Source organism: Parus major, chromosome 3 (genome assembly GCF_001522545.3).
Source record: "Parus major isolate Abel chromosome 3, Parus_major1.1, whole genome shotgun sequence".
Taxonomy (NCBI): Eukaryota; Metazoa; Chordata; class Aves; order Passeriformes; family Paridae; genus Parus; species Parus major.
The window spans coordinates 26,285,494-26,300,622 of NC_031770.1; the positions used below are offsets into that span (position 1 = coordinate 26,285,494).

The following is a 15,129-nucleotide window of genomic DNA, read 5'->3' on the forward strand; positions in this document are numbered from 1 at the left end:
GGAAACAACTATGTGAGCTGTAAGCATTGTTTCAGCAGTTGCATGTTACTTGATCTCTGTTATCCTCCAGAATCTTTCAGGTGCTCTCTCTGAAATACAAAAGAAAAAACCTGAATGTATACAACTTCAGTTCACCTGGAAGAATGAAAAACATCTTAACTGGGAAATTAGTGTCACCTGCTTTGGGTTGACTAACGTAGGAGTGACTTTTTTGCTTTCAAGTGCAAGATCTGTGAGATGTTGCCTTCAAATCATGCAGCACCTGGTCATGATGGAGTCCTTATTCATAACTCTGGGTTATTATGTTCCTCAGCAATATGAAGTAATAACCCAGCCTGTAACTTGCTGGAGCTTTCTGAGGCTCTCTGCACTCTGTAATTAATGTGTTGGTCATGATGAAGGATTTATTAACACTGAATTGAGGCAAATGTGGATGTAAATATGCTGATGCCAATCCTTGAGTATCTCTGGGCTTTTCCCATACACAACTACCCTAAGAACTTGTTTGAACACTAAGTTAATTTTTCCCTGGATGATCAGTTTTCCCAGCATTCCTGTTTATCAGGACAGCACACACCAGTGTTTCAGAAAGAACTACCTAAAATTAAAAGCACTTTCATTAGTGTGTTTTTATATGAAATAAGAATATTTTTTAGAAACCGTGACTTCATTGGTGGTTGTGTGATTCAGTGCAACCTTGGCAAAGTAAAGAGGAGTTATATTTACACCGATGAAAATGTTGCATGGTCAGTGGTTAACATGATAAAAGTCATCATTTTTCCGAGTTACCTTACTGTGTTATTTCTGAGTGGCAGCAGCCAAATAAAATTTCCCTCCCCTTATTTTTTTTTTTTTTTTTAAGGCAAAACCAGATATGGAGCATTTTGATTTAAGTATGTAAAGATCATCTTATTGCAACTTTGAATAGTTAAAGGTGAAATTGGTTCTTTAGCTGTGGTCCAAGAAAGAGGGCAAGACCTTGCACCTCATCTAAGCATACTAATATACTGAACACAAGGCTCTCTCAAGCTGCCTGTTGCAGCAGTCTGCTACAGAGGAGTTTCAGTTTGCTTCTGGCCCAAGTAAGCAACAAACTATTTCCATCACCTTCAGCAGAAATAGGAAGCCAGGAGTGAATTGTGCAGGTGTGTCTGGAGTCCCAGTGTCTCCAGGCACTGCCACCAAGTCATGCCACCTGACCAGTGCTCCTGGCAGGGTTTGAGCCCTGGACTACATCCACACTCTCTCTGCTCTGCCTAGTCTGGTTTCTAAAACTGAACATGAGTTCCAACGGGATTTTAGTCAGTGGCCTCCTGCCCTCTTTGTGCTTTTTTCTTGTTGGATCTAGGCAGACCAGCAGTCATGAAATGCATAAATAAGCAGGATGTCTTCCCCGCAGGAAAAGGCAGTGGGCTGGGGTGGAGAGGAGCAGAGCTGAGGGAGATGAGAAGCAGGAAGGAGAGTTGGTTCCCAGGCTTCTGGCTTTCAGACTGAGGGAGTCCACCCTACCATCTGCCCAGCTTATGTATTGTGCTAAAGGCTCTGTTGTATAGAGAGTCTTTGACAAGGTTTCCAGCTGTGGAAGGATGAGTAAAGGCTGTGGGAATAGGATATGAGCCACATGGTCTTGCCAACAGTAGAATGCTTTCTAAATTTCTCCTGGGTTTGGAACATAAAAAGTCCTTACTTGGCTGTTGCGTGGAAGCTGCAGGGGGGGAGAGGGGGCAGTGCTGGGCAGTTAATATTTAGAAGGATAGACCAGAACCATCGACCTTATTTGGGGAATGACAAGGTACTTCCAGGGGGAGTTCTTGGTAGAGAGGTCAGCACTGGTTTTTTGCTTCATGTTTATTTGGTGCAAGATTTTCTTGTTTAATGACTGTTTGTATAGTGCTGTATTGTGTAAATAAAGCTATGACCTTTACCTTCTGATAACAATATAGGAGTCAGTTAATGTTAAATGAGAGTGAGCAAGGAGTGGGAATCTGCCAGGGTTAATGCCAAGTTTACATTCCTCTGAGGGCAGCCATGTTCCGGTACCCTCAAAAGAAAGGGCAACAGTGCCTCTCAACAGATAATAGCAGTGAAACATTACAGAACATACTTGTATTTAGTACTGGGTGAATGTCACTGATTTTAGATGATTGATGTTTGTGTCTTTATTTTATAACAGGAAGAAATGTGTGTTATCTCTCAGCATTTGATAAGAAGATTTTAACTCAGAGAAATATACACAAAATAAAAATACAGTAGAGCTGCAGCACATGTGAAATTGAACTGTACTGATATAGAACAAATCCATTAGTTTTCCTAAACTGCTTAGACAACGGAGCTGTTTCTGTAGAATCATGTACACTAGCTCCAAACAAAATCATACTCTGCAAACAACTTTCTAACAGAAGAAAGAGAATACTTTCTGTTTCACAATGCATTAAAAATCTAAAGGTACTTCCTACATATAATTCTGCTGCTAACAGACAAAACCTGGGATTGAATTTTACTGTGCCCTGCAGTCATGTTTGTCTTCAAATAATGAAAAATATTTCTATAACCCAGTTTTAGTGGTGTTGAAACTGTGTCACATTAAGGGTGAAACTTTGTCTTTTTATATGCTATTTGCATGAATGCATCTACCGAAGTTTCATTATAATGCAGAGAATTGCACAGCAAACGTGATTCTCAGGTGACAGGCTTTTAACAAAGATTTTGTTGTGCTCTTGAGATGCTTCACTCAAGAATCACCGAATAATAGAACCATAGAATCATTTGGGTTGGAAAGGAGCTTAAAGATCATCTAATTTTAAACCCTTGCCATAGGCAGACACATCTCCCACTAGACCAGGTCGCTCAGAGTCCCATCCAACTTGGCCTTAAACACTTCCAGGGATGAGGCATCCACAACTTCACTGAGCAACCCATTCTACTGACTCACTGCCTTCATGGTAAAGAATTTCTTCCTAATATCTAAAAATACTGGTAGTTTAAAGCCATACCCCTTGTCCTGTCACTACATGCTCTTGTAAATTTTATCCCTTCATCTTTCTTGTCGGCTACCTTCAGGTACTGGAAACCCACACTTATGTCATTCTGAAGCCTTCTCTTTTCCAGGTTGCACAGTCCCAGTTCTCTCAGCCTTTCCTCACAGGAGATATGGTCCATGCCTCTAACCATCTTGGTGGCCCTCCTGTGGGCTCTCTCCAACAGGTCAATGTCCTCCTTTGTGCTGGGGACCCAAGAGCTGGATGCAGCACTGCAGGTGGGCTCTCACCAGAGGGGAGTAAAGGGACAAAATCCCCTCCCTTATCCTGCTGCCCACAGTGCTTTGGGTGCAGACTTAGGATACAGTCCTCTTTCTGGGCTGTGAAGTTGGGAAGTAATGCAAAATGTTGGAAAAAACACGTAAGGAACTCTGTTTAGTTGGGTTTTTTTAAAAACTGACAAAAATTATGAACAACCTTAAAAGAAAATTTGAGTTATGCCCTTCAGTAAAGACATTTTCATACAACTTCTATTTTTTGGCTACTTTTGGCTCAAGGTTTACATTAATTCTCTTTGCCCATCTTCCCACCCCCTCTCTTATCCACCTCCTTATTATATAAGCTTATATGATCTTATTACTTAGATGCAGCTCCAGCAAACATTCCTGCATGCAGATCACTACTCCAAGGCTGATTTTCATTGTGAGACTGCTCATATGCATGATATGTGCAGCTTCCTGAATTATTGGGACCTTGATTTGACTTCTAAGATAGAAAAATACGTTTATTTTAAAAGAGCAAATCATCATGTTTGAGAAGAACAGAATAACACCGTTATTAAAAAACATATGTTCTTTTGCATAACTGCAAAAGACAGTGGAAAATGAAAATTTAGCCAGTCCAAAAGCTGACATAACTAAGTTATCATGAAATCCATTGAAAATATTAAAAATTTCTGTTTAGCTGAGAGCCTGTACTCAAATGGAAGAAAACAGAGATAATATTGTTCACTGGGAGGTTGACTAAATAAGCCTAAAAAAACTAAAACAGAGAAAATATAGCCAGTAAGAGCCCCAGCATTTTGGGGAGTACACCAAAATCTCTACTGTTGCCAGAAAAAATACTGGTAGAATTACATCAGAAAGACGTTGGACAGACAAGGTGCAGGCTAACCAAGGAAATCAGAAAGTGGAACAAAATGGCTCTGGTGGCCCTGACAGTGCTGAAAATGAGCAGAAAGGGGTAACAAGGCCAGAGTGATAATAAATCCCTTCTTGTGCCAGCAGTAATGTGTGCCACTCTCCTTGGCTCCCACTGTGTCACAGAGCCTGAACAAGCAGCTCCCCAGAGCAGCAGAGAGGAGGAGAAATAATCACAAGTAGGAGTCTTCATCATCTCAGCAGCATTGAGTACATGTGGAGGAGGCAGATGTGGAGCCAGGAGTAGCAGTGATGCCAAGGTCAGCTTTTACCAAGATTGGAGATTGTGTGGTTTCAGCACTGTTATACACCCAGCAATGGATGGCTCCAGGGACAATTTACTCCCACCACCAAGCTGAATTTTGATCCCACAAGACCACTTATGATGGAGGTATAATATTTTAGATTTTAAAATATTTTTACAGTAACATCCAGCTTTTGAGAAGAGAGGCTTATGAGAAGTCCAAGCAGTATTTCTCACAAGGTACATACCCCATTGGTCTTCACTTCTTGCTTCCTGCTTCAAGAATTTTTTTTCAGTAGTCAGTCTTACAAAACAGCACAGAGAGAGAGCAAATAAATGTGACAGGCCAGAAATAATGGTGGTATTGGCACATGTATGCTTTTTTCCTCCAGGCTTCAATTTCCTTCTGATATATGGAAGATGCAGAAAATGTCACTCTGTCAAATGCAAACAGTACATGTGGTTGTGTGTTTTGGGGTGGTTTTTTTTTCATGTATATTTGACAGTGGCAGTCATAAAAGTATTTTTCACAAGGTATTCCAGTATTAGAGTATGTGATAGCCTCTTCAAGGGAAGGGGAGGATGGGATGGAAACAGTAGATTGCCTGTATAGAACTCTGGGTGCACTTTGGTAAAAACTGAGTAATACAGAAGCATTACCCAAAATAATTGACTGAAGAAAGCTTGGTCACTAGTAACCTGAACAGAGGAACTTTATGTGTTCAAAACATGGAATATAAAGTATAAAATTAAATGGTCACAAATAAACATTATAGCACTTTCCCAGTATTTACTTGATTTATTATAGGGTCTCCAAGGGAGATCCTGTGGTCTAATAAGACCCATTTTGAAACATACCTAAATACATTCTAACACAAATAATGAGTCAGATGGAATTGCTATGGTCAGTTAAGTGGGTAATGGATATTTAAAAGCTTTCAAACATCAATAAATCTGAAGGAGCTCTAATAGAGTACTTGAAGAACAAAAATAATTGGCACTTAAGAAACTGCCTGAGTAAATAAGTATCTGCGTAAACTTAACTACCAGTGAGAGGACAGCAAGTGTTTATGGTACTGTGTACTGAGGATATAAAAGGCATACCAAATGCTTGCCAGTTCATTTGCTGTTAATCTGTAATGGGTCCAGAGAGACCATAACTATTATCAAGAGGCTCTGATTCTCATTTATATAGAAGTTTTTAAATATCTGCTAGCATGAAAGGATCCTCAGATTGTGTGTAAAGAAGGTAGACAGCAGCTCAGCAGCATATGCCTTGCACAAGGCTAAAGGCTCTCTGCTGCAAGCTGGTTGAAGCTGCCTCTGCTAAAACCCTGTAAGCTAATTTCCACTTATTATTTTTCACTGAGTGAGAAAAACCCCAAGCAGAGGGGAAAGAAATCCTTTGGACAGCCCCGGTTTTTAGGCAGGTTCTCTTTTCACCTTTTGAAAATTCACAAGAGAAAAAGAAGGGAATATTTTGTCAGCTCCAGATCAGAGCTAGTGGCGTCCTTGCACACAAAGTAGGACAAAAGTTTGGGGTTTCTGTGGATGTCCTAAGAGGAAGAGGATTTCACCATAATTTCTAAAACATCTGCAAACTGAGTAGTTGCTTTGTCCATGAGCAAGAGGTTTTGAAGAAATTTTGAAACAGCATCCTGGAAATTCTCTGTGTAGTAATAACAACATAATATTAACTGGTATTAGTGAGCTTATAAAGCCAGAGACAATTCTATGACAAATCATTCCACTACAGACTTTTCTCCCCTAGCTCAGATATGTGTGCTTTTAGTTAGGGCAAAACAATTGTTTGTATAAACCACATCCAAGAGAGATTATACTAAAATCAAAAAATTGTGCTGATAACCCATATAATAATAGGGTTTATCTTTTCCACACCTTATGTAATAGAATCCATTTATGAAGCAGTCAAACATAGTTATGTTTGCTTAATTACAGTAACAGAATTATGGGGGCAGGAAGACAGTGGAAGGATTGATGTCTGGGGCTGAGTAGGCAGTAAAGGATGAAAGGGTGGAACGGTATCATTGCTAATGGAGCTTTTTGTGTCATCATTTATTGAGTTTCAGTTGAGAATCACAGTGCCCCTTAATACTTTTTTTGCTACACCATCATGTCTTAATACTATAAATTGGCTACAGAGTCTATAAACTAATACCCTTATTTTTTTCAGTCGAGCAATGGTGAATTTAATTAACCATATATATGTCTTAGAGATATAGTACAGCTTCTGCAACTTCCCTTCTGTTTGAAAGGCATTTTGATAATCTTTCTCAGAAGTTCGTTTGTTCATGCATTTTTAGTTGGAATTCAAAATGTGATAATACATAATAAAAGTATGTTGTAAATGTCACTATGACATGACATGGGTGTAGAGAAGCCACCACCTAGTTTATAAGTGACTGTTTCTTAAGAAATCACTTATTTACAGTAAAACCTCTTTCTGTTACCAGAAGAAAAAAGCTATTTTACAATAGAATTAGATTGTACTCAGTGTGTTCAGTTTAAGGCTGTCAGAAGGATGCAAAGAGACATTATTGTGCGTTATAATTTAATTAAACTTTATGTTTAAGCTGTATAATTAATTTCCTTGCTAGTCTTTGCCCACATAACTATCTGGAAGTTCTATGGGATAATTTCTCATCTTGTCAGAACATAGAGTCTGGTTAGCAGATCTCAGAAGAGGCTGGGCATGCAGATAAATCCTCAGGCCCAAAATAATTTTTTTCATGTTCACAAAATTATTCAAGAACAGCCCACACTGACCAATAGTTAATATTATAATCCTACTGAAGTTAGTATTTATATGCAGTGATTACCCAGTAAGTACTAAATGTTAGAGATTTAAATAATTCTTTAGCCTCTCAAATGTTTATTCAGAAGTGCCTCTCTTGCATTTGGGCTGGACTATTGGCTTCTCTTGGTAGTTTTTCTATCTTTATAGCTGAAGGTAAATTGGAATAGCACTCTCCTAACCCTGATGTTGGCAAAAGTGAGTACACTGTAAATTTCCTAAGGCATGCCATGTTTTATTTCATGTGAGTAACCCGTGAGTCATCTTTCCATTGCATTCATATTAATTAAAAATCATGGGGTGCCTTGTATAAGTACATTTTAAGTGGTGACATTATAAGTTGGCACTACAGCCAAAGTATTCTTTGCTTTCCCATACTTTCCCAAGTATGTTTTCTGGAGGAGATGGGGGAAGGCTGCAGCAGCTACACTGGAAACAATGCTGGAGCTGAAACTTCCTGCACATGAAGAGAATGTCTGGAAATGTTTGTGCAGCTTTCTGGAAGATGTTGGGGGCAAAAGTAATTTGATTTTGCTACACAATTGTAATTTTAAAATAGTATCTTTTATACTTCTTGGCATTAACATATATAGCCCCTTTTAATTACATATCAAAACAATAATTGAATTTTGAACCATCAGATTCTGTCTGGAAGCAGCATTAGGAGTTTATTTCATGCATAGATCAACATATAAGGTCAGGCAACTCCCATTTTTTCAGGCATATTCTTCATGCTTTATGGATAAATAATATTCTTAATTTTGCCAGAATCCCTCCACTGCAATGATCTTCCATCAAACATAATAGAAAATTGTTAACTCTATAGAATTTTGTAACAGATAAATTTCTCTGTATAGTAGAATGCTTTAGAAAATTAAAGGATAAAATAAATTTAACTCACAGTTTGTACAAGAATTTCTGCAGAAACCTGTTAAACTGCTGTTGACTGCTGCTGTTTTGATCCCTGAAAAATACAACAGGGTTGGAAAAGGTTTTAAATTAAGAGCCTACATACCCTTCCCAAGTTCAGACCATGTGATAGGTTAAAAATATGTTTAGGCATGTAAACTATGCTACTGAAATAGAATAGAAGCAAAAATTGCTAAAATCTTGTTCTAGTGATTCCATATAAGTAAACATTTTGTTGGAAGCATTTATGCTACATAATTTATTTAGTCCTTTCTGTGTAATATTGCAGGCACCACTCTGTGGAAATGCTTTCCATAAAAAGACCAAAGTGAGGTTGGAAAAATCAGTGTCTGTATGAAAGTTCACTGCAGAGTTTTTCTTTTCTGAATAGAAAAGCATTTTTTCTCCATGGAAACATTATATAGAGCTTATGAGGAGTCTACTTACTGCTGGGAGCTGTGTTTGTTCCCTGCTAAGGACACCCTTGGGAACACAGAGAAGAGGATTCTTATCAATTGGTTTATTTTCTAAAAAGAAACATTTTATGTAAAAACCTTCAGCAACCCTTCTCCTTTATGCTTTTTGGGCTTGATAAAGATGCAGAGGGCATTGGCTAGTATAGAATATATATGTGTTGGCTTATGCAATTGCATCAATGGCTTCCTCAGGATATGCTCCCAGTCACCTGAGTTTAGCCATTTGATTGTATGTCCTGTGTTGTGCTTGCCAGACTAAAATATTTTCTTCCTTTTTTAAAAAAATATCTTCCTTAAATTTTGCAGAGTGTGTATATAGTGTTTATTCAAATGCATGAAACAAACAGACCAATTAAATTATAAAATTGCTGTGTTTTCACCTTTCCCCTAAATCAAACAGTGGTTTATCTATTCCAGATAGAAGCACTAAACTGGAATTATTAAGGATGTAAAATATTTGTGCTTTTACCAGAAGATTGTAATATTTTACAGGCTCTTTGTCTTTGCTCTGTGTTCTCATCTTGGAGTATGCTGACAGTCTAATTCCTTCCCTGAGAAAGGGTGGTTTCTTTTCTATTAGTTTTCTTTTAAAAAACAACCTTATCAGAATTAAGAAATTAATCTGTATTAGCACTGAATATCCTTTATTGCTTGCATCTGTCTTCAGCAGGTGAATAATAAGCAGCAGGTGAACACTTATTGCAGTGTTCAGGCAGGCTGAACTTCTCAGTTAAGGACCACAGCGCAAGTTTTCTTCGTAGGTGCTGGGAATCATAGAATGATGGCATATCAGGTGGGAAGGGGACCCAGGGATCATCCAATCCAAACATTCTTGGTAAAAGCTGTCTAGACAAGATGGCCCAGCACATTCTCCAGCTGTATCTTAAGAGTGTCCAAAGGTGGGGGATCCTACACTTCACCAGGGAAATTATTTCAAAGCCTGATTTTTCCCATTATGAAAAATTTTCCTCATCTCTTCAGAAATAATGTATTGATGCCTTAAGTTTTAGCTTTCATATTTCCAGATTCTGTGCTGCTTTAGGGTGTAGCTCTGAGCTTCATATTAAGTGTTGTTAGCATGTTCTCTTCACAGGGTAAGGTAGACATAACAGTCCTTTTCCAGCATGAGACCAAGGACAACCATTACAAGCTTCAGGCCCAAAAAGTATAAACAACAGAGAACTGGAGAGAGCAAACAACAAGGATGGGACTTCATAACCTAAAGCTACAATTGGACAATTAACTCCAATATGCAAATGGGCCAAAACTTACAAAAGTGTGAAACATCATGACTGGTCGTCCATTTTGTGACCATTGTCGGTCCATCTTAGGTGTAGCCCTGGCCAGGCTCTTATTCTGCCCAAAGTGTATCCTTTAAGGCCTTTTAATAAATACCTACTTTATTCTTAACTCTGTCTAGCCTCTGTTCTAGGTCAGCCTTCTCAAGGCTTCAGTTAAGTCTTCTTTTTTCCTTTGTGATTTTTTGTAAAAAGTGAGTATCTGAGTTATTTGTTCTTTTTAAATACTGGAACATGGTGATATAGTCTCCCTTGAGCCTTCTCTTCTGAAGGCTGAACAGCCCAGCTCTCTCAGCTTTTCATCATATGGCAGAATTCTCAGTACTTTGGTCATCTTTTTGGTACTGTCCTTGTTTTTCCTAGTTGTTTTCTTTGCTGCAGCAGTACATTGTTCACTCACACTGAGCTTGTTGTCCACCAGGACCACCAGATCTCTTTCCATAGAGCTGCTCCCTCACTGGGTAGGTACTGGTTTATGCTCCACTCCTGGATTGTGTTTCCCCAGGTGCAAGACCTTACATTTTTCTTTGTTGAGTTTTGTGATGTTAGCTCACTCTTCCAGCATATCCAGGTCTTCCTGCAGGGTGGTTCTCTTTCCAATGTGTCCACTTCCCCACTGAGTTTGGTATTGACATCAGTCTTCATCAGGGTACACCTGATCCCTGATCTTGATCAAGTGATGTGCATCACTTGATGCAGATAATCTGTGAAAATACTAAACAGCCTTGAGACCAGGACTGATCCCGGGGGGACCTTACTTGTGACAAGCTGCCAGTTCTAAAACTATTTACCACTCTGGGCTGTAGCACATCAGTTTCTCTAGGACGAAGCTGTGGGAAACCATATTCAAAGCCTTGGTGAAATGCAGGTTGACCATGTCCACCACTTTCCCCACTTCAACTGAGCAGATTACTCTGTCATTGAATGTCAACACGTTTGTCACCTACAATTTGCCTTTGGCTAATCCATTACAGCTTTTCCCAGTCATGTGCTTCATCTGACTTGTGGTAGCCCTAGGAGGATTTGTTCCATAACTTTCCCAAGACCTGAAAGTTAAGATTGATGAGCCTGTAATTTTCTGGATCCTTCTTTTATCCATTCTTGTAGAGGGAATTGACATTAGACTTCTTAGAATCTTCTGGGATCTCCATGACTCCTCAAAACATTATGGAGAGCAGCCTTGCAGCGATGTCAGCGAGCTTCTTTGACACACTCAGATGGATATTGTCAGGGCCCAGTGATTTGTAGGGGTCAAGCTCCTGTAATACTTTTTATATCAACTCCTCCTGCACTGATGGCGGGTGGGTGTTTTCATAAATGTAGATTCTTGTTCCCTAGACCAGGCACTCAACAGTGCTAGTGAAGACAGACGTGACAAAAGTTTTGGGGACTGCCACATTTTCAGTGTTGTTGATGACTAATTAACCTTTTCTGTTTAACAGTAGGACAGTTTTTAGTTTCTATTTCTGCTTGTTGTTTAGGTACCTGAAGAACCCTTTCTTGTTTTTTGACATCTCTGTCCAGTTTCAGCTCAGTGTGAATTTTTACTTTTTAAACTCTATCTCTGCACACCCTGGAAATGCCCTTGTATTTCTTGATGGATATTAATCCACTTTTCCTTCTCTGATATGCTTCTCTTTTGGTTTCTGAGCAGACTCAGAAGCTCACAGTTAAGCCAAGGGAAATCTTTTGCTCTGCCAACTTTCTGTATTTTTAAAGGGGATAAACTGGTTTTGTATTTCCAGGAGAGCATGCTTGAAACACTCTAGCTTAGTTCCTTTATCATCCATGGAAGCTTTCCATGGAATGCCTCCTAACTGACCTCTGAGCAAGCTGAATTTTGCTCTTCTAAAATCTAAGACGTTTCCCTTAATACTCAGCTTCCATATGCTCAGCCAGATACCAGAGTCCAACAATAAGGTGATGACCACAGACAAGGCTATTACTGATGATACTACAAAGCAGGTCTACTTGGTTTGTGAGTAGCAAGCCCAGCAGTGCCTCATTCCTGGTTGGCACGCTTAATGTTCGTATGAGGAAGCAGTTCCCTGCGCATTCCAGGAACTTGATGAATGATACGTGAGCTGCTGAATTGTTTTTCCAACAAATGTATGGGTAGATGAAGTGATCCGTGAGAGTCAGGTTCTGTTGACCTAAAGCTTGCTTTAAATAACACAAATATTGCTTTTGGGGCCATATCTTCTTGACTGGGAGGTCAGTAGCAGGTGCCTGCTCTATGATCCCCATTGGAGACAACCATTTTGATCTTGACCCAAAGGAATTTAATAGGGCATCCACAATCACCACAGTTGAGTTTTATACATGCAAGCTTCTCCTTGACACAGGATATGACACCTCCTCCTTTTCTTCCCCATCTTTATGTGACAGCCTGTAGCCATCCATCATGGTCCTCCAGTCATGTGAGTTGTCTCACCATGTTTCAGTTATTCTTACTTTCTGACCAGGCACAGAGCTCTGGTTCCTTGTGTTTGTTCCCCAGCCTGCATGCACTGGTATACATACACTTGAGATGGTTGGTTGGTCTTTTTTTTCTCATCTTGGAGGGCAGCTAAGGAATGTTTGTCCTTGCTGTGGTTGGCCTGGCTTATTACCCACTTGGTTGAAATAGCATGAGTATTGCAACTTTGGACCCCATCTGCTAAGTCATTCAGTTTAAAGCCCACCTCACCATGGTGGCCAGCCTGTTACCAGAGATTCCCTTGCCTCTTCTAGACAGATGGATCCCATTTCTCCCTGACACACTAAGAGTTATTGAAGATTGTCCAATTGTCATAAAAGCCAAAACCCTCATGACTGCACCAGCCACAAAGCCAGAAGTTGACTTGCATTATGCTTCTAGGTTTGGCTTCATCTTTTTCTCCAAGTGGTAAAACAGAAGGAAAGATAACTTGTACATCGATACTTGTTCCTTGCCCTCTCAGGGTTCTGTAGTCTTCCCTGATAGTGGCCCAAGTTCCAGTCTGCTATGTCATTTACGCCTAGATGAAAGAGTAGCAGTGGGAGAGTATTGTGTGTTTGTGATGATTTTTGGCACCCTCACAGCAACATACCAGTCCTTAACTCCTGGAATGCAGCACACCTCCAGTGGCTATCAGGCTGGCAGATGGCTGCTTCGGTGCCCACTGTGAGTGTTTCTTTTCACTGCATGCTGCTCGTGCAGCTTTTCCTTGCAGACCTTGTACCTCATGTCTGTAACAGACTGCAGCTGTTAAAGCTTCCTATGTGTTTTTGGTGGGAATACTGGAGGGTGGGGATTGAAGCAGAGTGCTTTTGGTCATCACCAGGATCCAAGGTACCTCCTTATCTAAGGTGTCCACCACAAAAACCACTTACCTTGCTCCATCTCAGCACCTCTAATGCTGCACAGCCTTTTAACTGTTTCCTAGCACTCATGATGCAGCAGATCATCAGTCTGTGCTCATCTTTGACAGGTCACCTTTTCTCTGGGAGAAAGGCCGAGGCACTTGTTGTAACCTACCACCCATATTGAAGTCTCTTTCCTTACTAGTTCTATATGTCTGGAAGCATCAGAAGCTTTCTCTGTAGAATTGCTAGGTTTAGCACAGCCTGGTTTTCCCTTCTTCAGTCAATCAACAATATGCTTGGTAATGGTCATTTCTGAGGCAGGTGTTGACATTTGTATTATATGAATGTAGTAGTTTGGAATTTTAGAGAAAAAAGTAGAAAACACCCATGGAAGTGATTTCTCTGAGAGAGGCTGTTGGGAGTTTCTTTTCCGCTTGAGATCAGGCAAATAGTTGACCAGTTCTGAGAACTGACAGCATTTTGCACTACTGAATAGTAAGATCACCTTTGTGAATACCACATTTTAAAAACTCAAGCCTGGGAACTTCAGTCTCTTTCTTTCCAGCCTTGAAAGGTAGCAGAACTCTGATGCGGTTGGCCTGCTCCCCCACAGCCTGTGCAGCCTGGGCGAGGCTGGGCCAGGCAGGGGATGGAGACTGTGGGGAGCTGGCCCCAGGCTGGGCCAGGCTGTGTTGCGGTGCCGGCTTCTCCCGGGAAGCCCTCCGGGTCCCATTGCAGCAGGGTGACTGAAGCTCTTCCCAGGGGGCCCCCGGATGGCTGTGGCTGCTGACACTCGCCCCCCCCCCCCCCCCATTGGCCTGTGCAGACGGCGCCAGGCCAAAAGCAGTCCGCTTTCTCCCAGTGGCTGCCGACCTGAGAGAAAGCAGCAGCTCAGCCTGAAATCTGACACCATGACTGCTTGCGCGGCCTGGGCAAGATTTAACTCTTTCACTACACAGATGAGACCTGCAGACTTTAATCCCCTCTTCAGAGAGGGAGTGATCGGCACGTAAGAGACATGAAACATCAAGGTCAGTAAGAGAAGAAGTCAAGCCTCAGATGGAAGGAGAATGAGGAGATGCTTTAGTAATGTGAAATATTCTTTTGGTAGGGCCATGGAGATGGACAATAATGTTCTGAAAAACTTCTTTAATTCATGAAAGAGTATTGGGGGAAATGAAGTACTCAAGCTGTAAATCTAAGCAAAGGTATCCATTGATGAAGCTGAGCATATGGTGGAGTAGCTGTGATCCCATGAGATGCTGGAACAGAGAGAGAGAAGTGAGAATTGATGAAGACCCTTTGCCCCAAGGGAGAGAAGAAAACCTCTGTTCCCAGAGATGATCACAGAGACAGATGAAGAGAGCCTTTTCCTTTGAATAACTCATCCTTAAAATAATTCCCCTTGAGCTGATGGCCCATGAACACACCTCAGAGTGGTGTGAAAATGGGAGGAGAGGATGATGGCAGAGTTTTTTCCCCGGTAACTGCCAGTCATATAAACGAAAAGCCACAAGAAAACTGTTTCTTGGGGAGAACTCTCCATGGAATGATAAAACTCCTCTCCCTACAGAGACTGATGAAAAGACTATTGTATAGTTGGTACTGCGTTAACACTCCAGGTTTTGTCTCTATGTTGTCAATTGGGAAAGGAAAAAAGTTGGGTGGGAGGAAAAAAGGTTTTTGGAGGTTTTATTCTATGGATGCTAAATTCTGACAGTGCCTGTACATATTACAGGCCGTACAGCTTCTCAGGCTGGTCCTGAGAAAGTAGTCTGGGAAAGACATAAGAAAGAATTAAAACAATCCTCAGGAATACAAAACAACCTTGCAGGTGTTGTTATGTGTTCCTTGTTTTCCTTGCAGGAGAAAGTCAGGGGGGT

At 40.6% G+C, this 15,129-nt stretch overlaps 1 protein-coding gene and 1 long non-coding RNA gene across 3 annotated transcripts in view; one reads left to right on the plus strand and one right to left on the minus strand.

Moving 5' to 3' along the window:
* PRKCE (protein kinase C epsilon) overlaps nucleotides 1–15,129 on the plus strand; it is a 288,985-nt gene that overhangs the window by 234,851 nt on the left and 39,005 nt on the right. The gene's annotated exons all lie outside the window — the stretch shown is intronic.
* On the minus strand, nucleotides 4–8,201 carry LOC117244193. The gene is made up of 3 exons (XR_004496799.1): nucleotides 8,138–8,201; nucleotides 4,670–4,858; nucleotides 4–89 (listed from the first exon to the last, which is right to left on the minus strand). It is a non-coding gene; the product is annotated as an uncharacterized LOC117244193 (long non-coding RNA).